This window comes from Tupaia chinensis, unplaced genomic scaffold (genome assembly GCF_000334495.1).
Source record: "Tupaia chinensis unplaced genomic scaffold, TupChi_1.0 Scaffold138278_1, whole genome shotgun sequence".
Classification (NCBI taxonomy): Eukaryota; Metazoa; Chordata; class Mammalia; order Scandentia; family Tupaiidae; genus Tupaia; species Tupaia belangeri.
The window spans coordinates 57,869-68,681 of NW_006198176.1; the positions used below are offsets into that span (position 1 = coordinate 57,869).

Consider the following 10,813-nt stretch of genomic DNA (forward strand, 5'->3'; position numbering starts at 1 on the left):
AGATATACATATCTGTATATATATATATATATATATATATATATATATATATTCGTATATATATTCAATGGCATAGGTAAGTAGATAAAAATCCTCGGTATTAGAAAAACAGGTCATTTTATTTTCTCAAAGCACTGCATACCAAACAATAACTTGGTAAAAATTCTAAATTATTATTATTAGATGAATGTAGTTATTTGCCCAGCCACATAAGAGGAAAATCTTGAATAACCAATTGTCTAAACATAATTGCTAATGATTTCTACATAATATAAAGCACCGATGCAGTTTCCTAATTTTGTTTAGTTGAATTCTTGAGTTGTCAGGAAAGTCATGACACATTTTATATAGAAAAATACATCTGGCTTTCCATACATGTTAGTAAAATAGAGATGAATGAAATCAGAATCTAGTGAAAGAGTGACATACACTTTTTTAAAAGTTTTGAGGAAGGGACCAGCAGATGGCATAATGGTTATATCACTGAACCCCCACGTAGTCTATTGCAGTTCGAGTTCTGGACCAGCGGCTTAAAACACATCAGGCACGTGTGCATGTGTGCCCAAAATCCAGAGAGGAGACTAGAAGAGAAAGAACTGTGGTGTGGCCATCCCCCACAGAAGGTAATTTCTTGCTTTCTGTCTCTCTGTCACTCCAGCAAGCGCAAGTAGGCTATAGCAAAAATCTCTCCAAAAAAAAAGTTTTGAGGCAGATGGTATATTTTATTAATTTTCTTGTTTTGGTAGGTTCAATGAGAAAATGCTGCAAAAAAATCTGTATGCTGGTATTTTCATTTTTAAAAAATACAACAAAACAATGTATAAAATCTCTTGTGTAAGCCAGTTCAGTATCGGCCCAGAGATGGAAGCCAGATACCTGCTGCCAGGTTTCCCACCAGTCCTCCCCTCCTAGGTGAAAGGACCTGTGGCTGTCTGCCAACTTCACTTTACAAGATGTGAAGTCTACCTGGGCAACAAATCTGTCTTTGCGGGGAAGAGCCTCCATCCAGCCGTTGCCTTCATCATGAACAGAAGTTGGTAAAAGGCTTAGACTTCTCTATGTTATGGCATCCATTTCTTGTGGCTACTCTAATAGATTACCACAAACGTGGTGCCTTAAAAGAACAGAATTTATTTCTTCACAGCTTTGGAGGCTCCAAGTCCAACATCAGTTTTATTGAGCCAACATCAAGGTATCAGCAGGGTCATGCTCCCTCCAGAGGCTCTGCAATTTCTGGCCTCTGGTGTCTCTATCACCCTAATCTTTGCCTCCATGGTTATATGGCCTTGTCCTCTACCGTGTGTGTGAAATATTCCTCTGCTTGCTTTTTATAAAGATAGTATGACTGCATTAAGGGTCCAACTGCATAATGCAGAATACACAGACTAATCTCCCCATCTCAAGTTCCTTAATTTAATCATGTCTGCAAAATCCTTTTGGCCATATAATGTAGCATTAGCAGGTTCCAAGGATTAGTATGTGGGTTTTGAAAAAAGAACTATTTTATTTAACTTTACTTATTTATTTATTTACTTATTATTATTATTATTATTATTATTATTTAATTTGACTAGAGAGGAACAGAGTGTGTGTGGGAGGGGGCAGGGGGGAGAGAGAGAAAGTAAGAAAGCAGGTTGCCAGGTCCAAGACTCGAACTGCAGTCAGCCACATGGGAGTCCAGTGCTCTTAACCACCACACAACCTGCTGGTCCCAGTATGTGGATATTTTATGAGGTGCCATTACATAGCCTATTTGTAGGTATCTCATATAACAAAACTAATGATATACAACAGTTCATAAAATCTGCCGATTTCCTTCTCCTTGATTCTCAAGAAACAATATAGCAAAGTATAAATAAGTCATATGTCAAACATCATATATTCTATAATTGCATCATTCCAGGACAAAATTAAAAAGACATTTAAAAAGAGCCCAAGGCCAGTCCCCTAGCTCAACAGCTAAAGGAGGTGGATCCTACATGGCCAACTGCAGTTTGAGTCTCAGTCCAGCAGCTTGAAAAACAACCTAGGCATGTGTGTTTGTGTGCCCCAAATCTTAATAGGATGGAGAAATCAAGGAAAAAAGATCAAGGTGTGACCACACCCCATTGAGGGGTACTCACCCTCTATTTGTATCATGCACATACATAAGTATACGCACCCTCTGGAGGGGAAAAGTAATTTTTTAAAGTCCAGATTGTGTGGGGCCAGCAGATGTCACAGCAGTTACGTTGCTAGACTCTCACATGGCCAATCATGGTTCAAGTCCCAGATCTGAGGGCTTGAAACTCATGCCAAGCATGTGTACATGCATGCCCAAGATCTTGGGAGGAGAATGGAGGAGAAGGGATTGTGGCATGGTCAACCCCCCATGAGGGGAGGGGAGTGATTTCTCACTTTCCCTCTCACTGCCTTTGTCTCTCTCTCCCTCCAGCAAGCATTCACACCCTAAGACAAAAACCTCTTTAGAAAAAGTCCAGATGTGATGGTATGATGATGATGCCCAATAAATTTAAATATTTAACATGCTGAATCATACCTTTTTCACTCTCTAAAAAACATACTTTAATAAAAAAAAAAGATAGGGGGAAAACAGAGACACAGCAGTAAAATGCAACTTTCTGTAGGACTGATCTATATGGTAAGGTTCTCTGTTTGTGACCAGAAATCTTCCTGAATACATCAGGCATGATCTGAGACTGACTGAATGCTGAGAATGGATCAGTGTCAAGATTTTATTGGAGGTGTTTCTCGGTCTCTCTCTCTGAAGAAATAAATTTAAAAACATCTTAAACACATTTGATTAGCAAGTTTAGAAATGGAGGATTACTAGAACTGCTAGAAACAGACATCATCATAACATGTATTTATTGAAACTACCAAATCTCATGCTAGAAATCATTATTCTAGAGTAGCAGTAAGGTGTAATGAAGAAAAATCAAGCTCTCTAAAATGAGAGACCGTGATTTGCACTCCAGCCTTGCCCTGACTGAGTGACTTCAGACAAGCACTTATCTTCAACTTCTAAATCTGTTATGTGAGAGATATCCCTGGGCCTTTGCTTGCCAATCAAGATTCATAATGAAGTATACTTAAGCCCCTAATTCTTTAGCTGGTACAAGTCCAAAGTAATCCTTTCTCTTTTGTTACCAGTTCCTGAAGAGGTTGCGGCCTGCCACCCTCTGCTTGTTGGGCTATCTCCAGCATCATATCCACTGGGCCACATGCACACAAAACATACACATACACACACAGAAAACAGAAACAAAAACTCTACTGAAAGCTTCCCACTATCTTGCTCCTTGCTTCTCTTTCTCTCCCAATCATCTCTTAATCCATATTTCCTCCATTTTGGATAAACCTAAGAACTCTAAACCCTTTTTACATTACTTTGCAATTGAATTCTCATTCTGAAGTCTTGGCACCAGTGAAAAGAAGAGGCCTTTGAAAAGAGAGGGAAGGGGCCAGCAGGTGGCATGGTGGTCAAGGGCGTTGGACTCCCACATGGCTATCACAGTTTGAGACCTGGCAGCTCTCTCTCTCTCTCGCTCTCTCTCTCTCTCTCTCTCTCTCTTTCTCTCTCTCTCTCTCACACACACACACACACACACACACACGGGTCAAATATAAATAAATACATAAATAAATAAATAATGTTAAATAAAAATAATCTTTAAGAAAAGCAAGAGAGAGAAGGAGTCATGCAGATAGGTCTAGGGCTCTGTCTCCCCAAAACCTTTTTTACCAGGACATTTTTTTGAAGCTTTTTTATTTTTTTTCCATGAGAGAGAGAGACAACACCCCTTACAGGGTTTGATGTTGCAATTGACCCCAGTCTTCGAACATGGGCACACAAGTGCCCAGCAGACTCAGGGAGATCTGTGGAAGCAGTGGAAATGAACCTAGAACACTCCCATGTGGGTCAGCCTCAGAGAACCTTGCATTGTACCACTGTACCACCACCCAGCCCCTTCACCTAGAAATGTCTTCAAACCAAAACAGTTCTCTTCCTAAGAGAATTTTTTATTTTGTGTCAAGATGATCAAATATTTTTAACCTTACCATATTTTAAACATTATCCACTAATACTAATAATATCCACTCAAAAAGGAAGTTATAAAAATTTAAAGAGAAAATGTAAAATAATTTAGCACAGAGTGATACATATTATGGTCTTAATAAATATTATTGTTATTATTACTATTACTATTATGCTACAGGGATTTAAATTATATCCATATAAATAAAAGCCATATATGAAAATCTATAGTCAATATTCTTAAATAGACTACAAAAATCATTGAAGTTGAAGTCATAGTTATATTCAATGCTATATTCTAAAGGGTTGTCATGCATAAACACAAATGCCAATGAATTCTACTCTGAAAACAATTTTGCATAGCTTTATTTTTAGTTTCTCAAAAGTGGCCTGATTCTTTTTTCCCTGGATAAAAAAAAATTCCTTCTGAAATTCCTAATATAGCAAATAAAGAAAGAACACTTCTGATTTCAGTCAAATATTATTTGAGTAAGGGTAGAACAGGCATACAGATGAGGATGAAAACTAGAAATGTAAATCTGACTCAGAATCAAACTTAGTGCTTAAGAATGAGCAATAATATTCACTATGTGAATAACTTACCATTGATCCTCTTTCTTTTCCCTTTATGCAGCCTTTGTAAGTAATGTCTTCCTTTACCACTTCAAATAGGGTCATGCATGAGAATCTCTAAGCTATATTCAATCCATGAATTTTGAAAATGACAGGTAAAGAACAGCTAATGGTGAAAATTAACCACTAGTTCCATTGGTCTCAATCCATCAGAGTTATAAAGGAATTTATATGGTCACCCAAAGGCTCATTTCTCTTTTTAGCAGTCCTTTAATAACAGTATTTAATTAATATATACCATGACACTAATGAAAAATAATATGCTATCTAACAGAATTAGGAATAAAGCAGATCTACTCAGTATTACTCAGCCACAAGAGAATGTCGTCTTCGAAATGCCAAGTCTTTTGCTGAGGAGACAAATTTGAAAGCAGTCCCACAGCATGAAAACAGAGAACACCACGGTGCCAAGAAGCCAGCACACTTACAGGAAACTTCCACAAGATTATTCATACAATGGTTGTAATGGACCAAGTCCAGGAGGAAGAACACATAATCAAAAGCTAAGTTTTACTTCTTTGATCCTGCAGAAGAAATGACACTCAGACCTTAAGGGAAAAAAAGATGGATGAATGGAGATGTGTATATATATATATGTGTATATACATATACATACACATAAAGAGACAGAAATAGATATAGGTACAGGTATTGATTTTTAAAAAAAATACTCAAAGCAAACAAAGAAGTAAAATGTGATGCCACGAATATGTTACATGCTTCCCATAGCAACTTTCAATAGTCAAAATGGCTTTTCTCTAAAGAAGTGACACCAAAGCCTTTATAAAAACATGTTACTTTCCTTTTTTTCCTACAATAATCATCTTTTCCATTTTACGTTCTCGGTTATTTGTCTCAAATGCCATTTTTAAACAACCAACAAAACATGAAAACAACCAACAAAAATCAAATCCATTAAGTCATTTTAAAAAGGTGTTCACATACAGAGTTTGCTAAGGGAAAATGTTCGTATCTGGTGAACAACGTGTATATCCTCGGATTGCAGGATTGAGCCCAGGGATGATGATAACCAGGAGAACCAGACATCACACGCTGCTAAAAATAAGCTGATGCCAAAGCTACCAGACTTAGCTCCTAAGTCTCTAAAATGACAAGAAGTCATGCTGTTTCTAGTTTCTAGTCATGGATATTTGACAAGTCTTCTCATATATCATCTAGAATATCACCACTGCTTAACTAAAAGCTGAGTGGATTTTTTTTCTTAAGAGGGTGATATGAAGAGTGAATAGCTCTAAATATATTATGAGGTTCCAACATGCCCAAAGCCTGTAATTATTTTCTGTGATTCTATGATTAATCCTGTGTTTTACTGACATGCCATGGGCAATTTGGGTAGAATTTGTGCTGTTTTGAACCGGAGTTCATATCTCTGTGTTTTTATGTTATTAATTTCCCATGCAATTTGTGACAGAAGCTAAAGATGGGGAGTTGGAGGTGGGGAGGAAAAAAGTGAATCAAGATTGGATTTTCTTGACAAACAGACCACTGCTATCAACTGTTTCCATGGTGAACAATTTCCTCCACTTTAGAGGCCAGAGGACCCAGATAGGCCAGGGCCCAAAGTTCACAAACACTTGATTTAATTCTGAGAGTTATTTTAAAAGACTGCTAGTCTCAGAGTTCTCTACAAAAATAAAACCAAATAGACAATAAAGCTACTTATTCATGGGAGAGAGACCAGACTACCCCGGGATTCTGATACAATGAAACTACATTACTGAAAAAGACTGATGATCCTCATTTTCAGTATTGCATGGCCCACCTCCTAAAGACTAATTTAGGCCATACTGTTTTACAGATAATAAAACTATTAAGTTCTCACAGGGCCAAAGATTCAGCTGAAGTCATTTAATGATTCTGTATCATTTTCTGAAGAATCTTACCTGAAAGAACATGCTGTCTTTTTGGAAAACTATTCATTTCTTCTACTTAACACAGAAATTCACATTAAGCTTTTTGACCCCAAAAGAGTAGGCTAAAACTTCAATCACAACTCTTGAACATACTCGGATATGACAAAATATTTTCCCTATTGTTCCTCATATTACTACAATCTCACAAGAGTTTCTAAATACCTTGAACATAGTTCTATTTCACTTCTGTAGTTAGCAATTTGGAGATCATTGTGGATTTTGGAAGCTACTAATTGTCTGAAGAAAAGAGAAATAACGTCACTGGGACACATTGGCACACTGAAGGCAAGAAAAAGCCCTTAATTGCTGTGACTTGGGAGCAAAGGGAGGGAAGCAAATGAACATGCAATAGAGAATTTTAAAAAGAGGCGTGTGAAGGTGTTAGAGAATGGAACACATTCAACTCTCATTTCTCTAAGTCTGTAATTACCACCTGGCCCAAAGAACAAGCAGTGATTCTCCATAATCTATCTGTTGCCATTAGCTAAAATAGCTCTTAAATACTTGACGTCAGCCTCTTTTTTGCCTGAAACAAATTGTGATAGAGGGTGTCTTTTTAATTTTTTTTTAGCAAAATTTTTGCTATAGGGTGCACGTGCATGCCAATAAGACACAGAGAGAAAATGATAAATCACCCCTTTGGGGGAGGAAGGTAATGCCGCATTCCCTTCTCCTCCATTCTCATCTTGGGATTTTGGGCATGCACACAAGTAGCTGGTGTGAGTTTTAAGCTGCCAGGTCCAGGACCTGAACCATGGTCGACCACGTAGGAGTCCAGTGACATAACCATTATGCCATTTGCTGGTCCTGGGAGAGGGTGTCTTAAATTTTGACTCCAATTATCGATCATTACAACCATAATTTTTAAATTTTTTTATTGCTCAGATTGTGAAGACCAAAGGTGAGTGACCATGATTCTGTTCGAGCCTGTTTTCTTTAAGGAAAGGTCTGAAGTCTATTACTAAGACGAAAGCCCTCACTGCTTTACATTGCAGGGATCCCTTTCACCTTCACCCTCGCTCATCATATCACCATTTCTTTCCTTCTTTGATGGAAGGGGAGGAGACCAGTGACAACAGTCAAAGCTGATTCTTCCTGCCTTCAAAAAACATTTTCTATCATTTACCTCAGAAGTTGTTTTAATAGTGTGCCTAATACTCCCATCCACCCTACAAATGAGTCAAAATAAGTGAGATTACTATATATGTCATTCCTTTTCTGGATAAAAAAGAAGCAACCTTCTACTTTCCCAGAAATCAAATAATTCAGATTAGCACTATGAAACTAGTTTTTGACCAGAACACTCTGATATCCATAAAACTCTGGATATATAACCAGCTAGCAAAAAAGTGCTATTAGATATCAATAATCAATCAATATTTATAAAGTTTAGACCAACAACTACTGATGACCAATTTATCACTGTTCTATTTTTAATTTACTTGTTTTTAAGTTTTGGTTTTTTTTTTTACTTCTATGAGAGAGACAGATCTACAGACAGACAAAGACAGGCACCTCCAAAAAGGATCTTTCATGCCAAAATCCACCCCAAGTTCTCTCCTCTTATTTATTTATTTATTTATTTATTTATTTATTTCTGTAATTGATATTTTTATTTTAGGCTGCAAAAACAAGCATGCAAACAAACAACAACATTTAAAAAAAAAAAAAAACTTGACTTAGGCTTGTCAAATGATGTAAATTCATCTTTTCCAGGGAAGCAGAAGGTAGACCGGTGCAGGTTATCCTCAAGGCCACATACATCCTGCTTCGGTGCTGCCTGTATTCTGCTGGGTTTTGATCCTTCTTTGAGTCATTGTTAGGATCATTTTCGTCATCTCCTTCTTCCCCTTCCTCATTTGCTTCTTCACTTCTGTATTCTGCTGGGTTTTTGATCCTTCTTTGAGTCATTGTTAGGATCATTTTCGTCATCTCCTTCTTCCCCTTCCTCATTTGCTTCTTCACTTTCATCATAATCATTGTCATCATCTTCAATTGCTTCTCCAGTAAAGTAAAACACTGATCTTGGGATTATACGTTCATATAAAAAGTGACCAAATCAAAGTCGGTAGCAAAGATTGTTTCAGCACTACCATCCGATCTCCACTCTCAAGCACTTCAGGAGGGGCAAAAAAAATTAAAGAAGTAGTCACTGGAAACTGTTTTTAGTCACAGTACAAACTGCCCCATATCACTTGTGTTTCTGCTTCTTCTTAATGGTTTTTGAAGTGACCTTCTTTCCTTTTTTCCAATCTTTTTGGCACCCTGTACAACCCATAATTTCTGGTCCATCAAAAGAAAAGGGATCAGAAACATCTAGTTCTGACCTCATTCTATGTATCTTTCTCAACACTTCATTTGTAAAATATTCACTGGGTTCAAAGGGAAATTTTAAGATAAAGCTCATTGGCTAGCCAGTAGCTGAGACCTTCACTTTAATGTCTTTCAAGTGCTCCAGAATAGGTACACCATGTTCCTGAATCACATCACTGAGCAAGTCAACATTCTTAAAAACAGTCAACCACAACTCAGGAATTCCTTTAGGGTCTTCTCTTTCTAAAAAAATCGTTAAATCTTAGCCTTTTCTTTTGGCTCTTGTGAAATTTCATCCTCCTCATCCTGTTTCCATTCACATTCTTTTTCTGTAGGATCATAAATTGCATTAATGATCTCAAACTGCTTATCAAATAGAGGCTGATAGAGAACAGCATACTAACTTTCAAGATCATGAACATCCTCATAAAATTTGGCCTCTATCTGTGCACATTTGACTTGAAGGTTTTTCAGACCATTCACTTGTCAAACTACTGTCAAGCTTTCAATGTATCCTGTTGGTGTTTTTACCAGACCATCAAGTCTTTCTTGAAGGGCTGCAAGAATCAAAGGATTTTGCATCATCTGAACAGTCAGCTGGTACACTTTGATTTTTGTTTCTTCACCAGTTACTTCTACTTCTTCAACATCATCCAAATCTTGATCAAGTTCAGACTGTTCTTTGTTGTCAATGACTGCCATGTTGTAAGACCTTCAAATATCAGCCACTAATATGGAGAGTCAGATGGCGGGAGGTGCATAGGCAGTGACAGCAGCAGCGGCATTTTCCTCTTTTTAAGAGGGGCATGAAGCTTTGTACAATGTGTCCATAACATTACAAGGTCTCATTCGAGATTCTTAACTCTTTCAAATAAAAGGAATCAGATTAGGGTAACAGACAAAGAAGACTAATTGATGGGCTATAAAGATTTCTAAACACTAGGCCAGCAATTTAAAGGTTAAGGGAGCAGGATCCCACATGGCTGATGGTTCGAGTTCCCATCCTGGCAGCTTGAAAGACATGTGTGAGCCATGTCCAAGATCTCAAGAGGATGGAGAAATGGAGAAAGGATTACAATGAGACCATATCCCACTGGGGAGTGCTTTCTCACTCTCTCTCTTCTCATTCTCTCTCTCTCTCTCTCTCTCTCTCTCTCTCTCTCTCTCTCTGATGAGTACACACACCCTCTGACAACTAAAAAAAAATTTCTAAACACCAAATAATAATAAATAACAAAAAAGACAACTTTTTATAAATGTGAATTTTACTACTACATTTGTCAATATGAAAGTAATTCTAAATTTGGAAACTGCTAATGGTATAGGGGGAAGAGGAGAAGTAACAAGAGTACAATAAGTTGTCATACCAAGACAAGAAAAAGTTCAAAATTGCAATAATTTGGGAGCAAAAACTCGGAAGCAAATGAACGTACAACAGAAAATTTTAAAAATAGGGCCAGATAGTGACATGGTAGTTAAGGCTTCTGGACCCCACAGGGCCAACCGAGTAGCTTGGGTCCTGGACCCAGTGGCTTGAAAAACATGCTGGGCATGTGTGCATGCATGTACAAAATTCCAAGAAGAGAATTAAGGAAAAAGGACTGTAGTGAAGCCATCCCCCTGAGGAGTATAATTTCTCATTCTTACTCTCTCTCTCTCTCTCTCTCTCTCTCTCTCAAGCACAGAGGCCCAAAAGCAAAAACTTAAAAATATTTTTAAGAGGTATGACAAAAAAGATCCCATATATCTTTCCATATATATGAAAGGTAGAGAATAGAAAAATCTGTAAAGAAAAAAATATATTAATGGTTACCTAGAGCTGGGATTGAAGGCATTCAGGGTGATAGTTAAAGAGAAAGGTGATAAAAGTGTTCTAAAATTGATTGCAGTGACA

The 10,813-nt window shown here is 37.4% G+C and overlaps 1 pseudogene; it reads right to left on the reverse strand.

Moving 5' to 3' along the window:
• Positions 1 to 9,639, reverse strand: part of LOC102495247 (nucleosome assembly protein 1-like 1 pseudogene) — a 30,653-nt pseudogene extending 21,014 nt beyond the window's left edge.
• Positions 9,640 to 10,813: the final 1,174 nt, after the last annotated feature.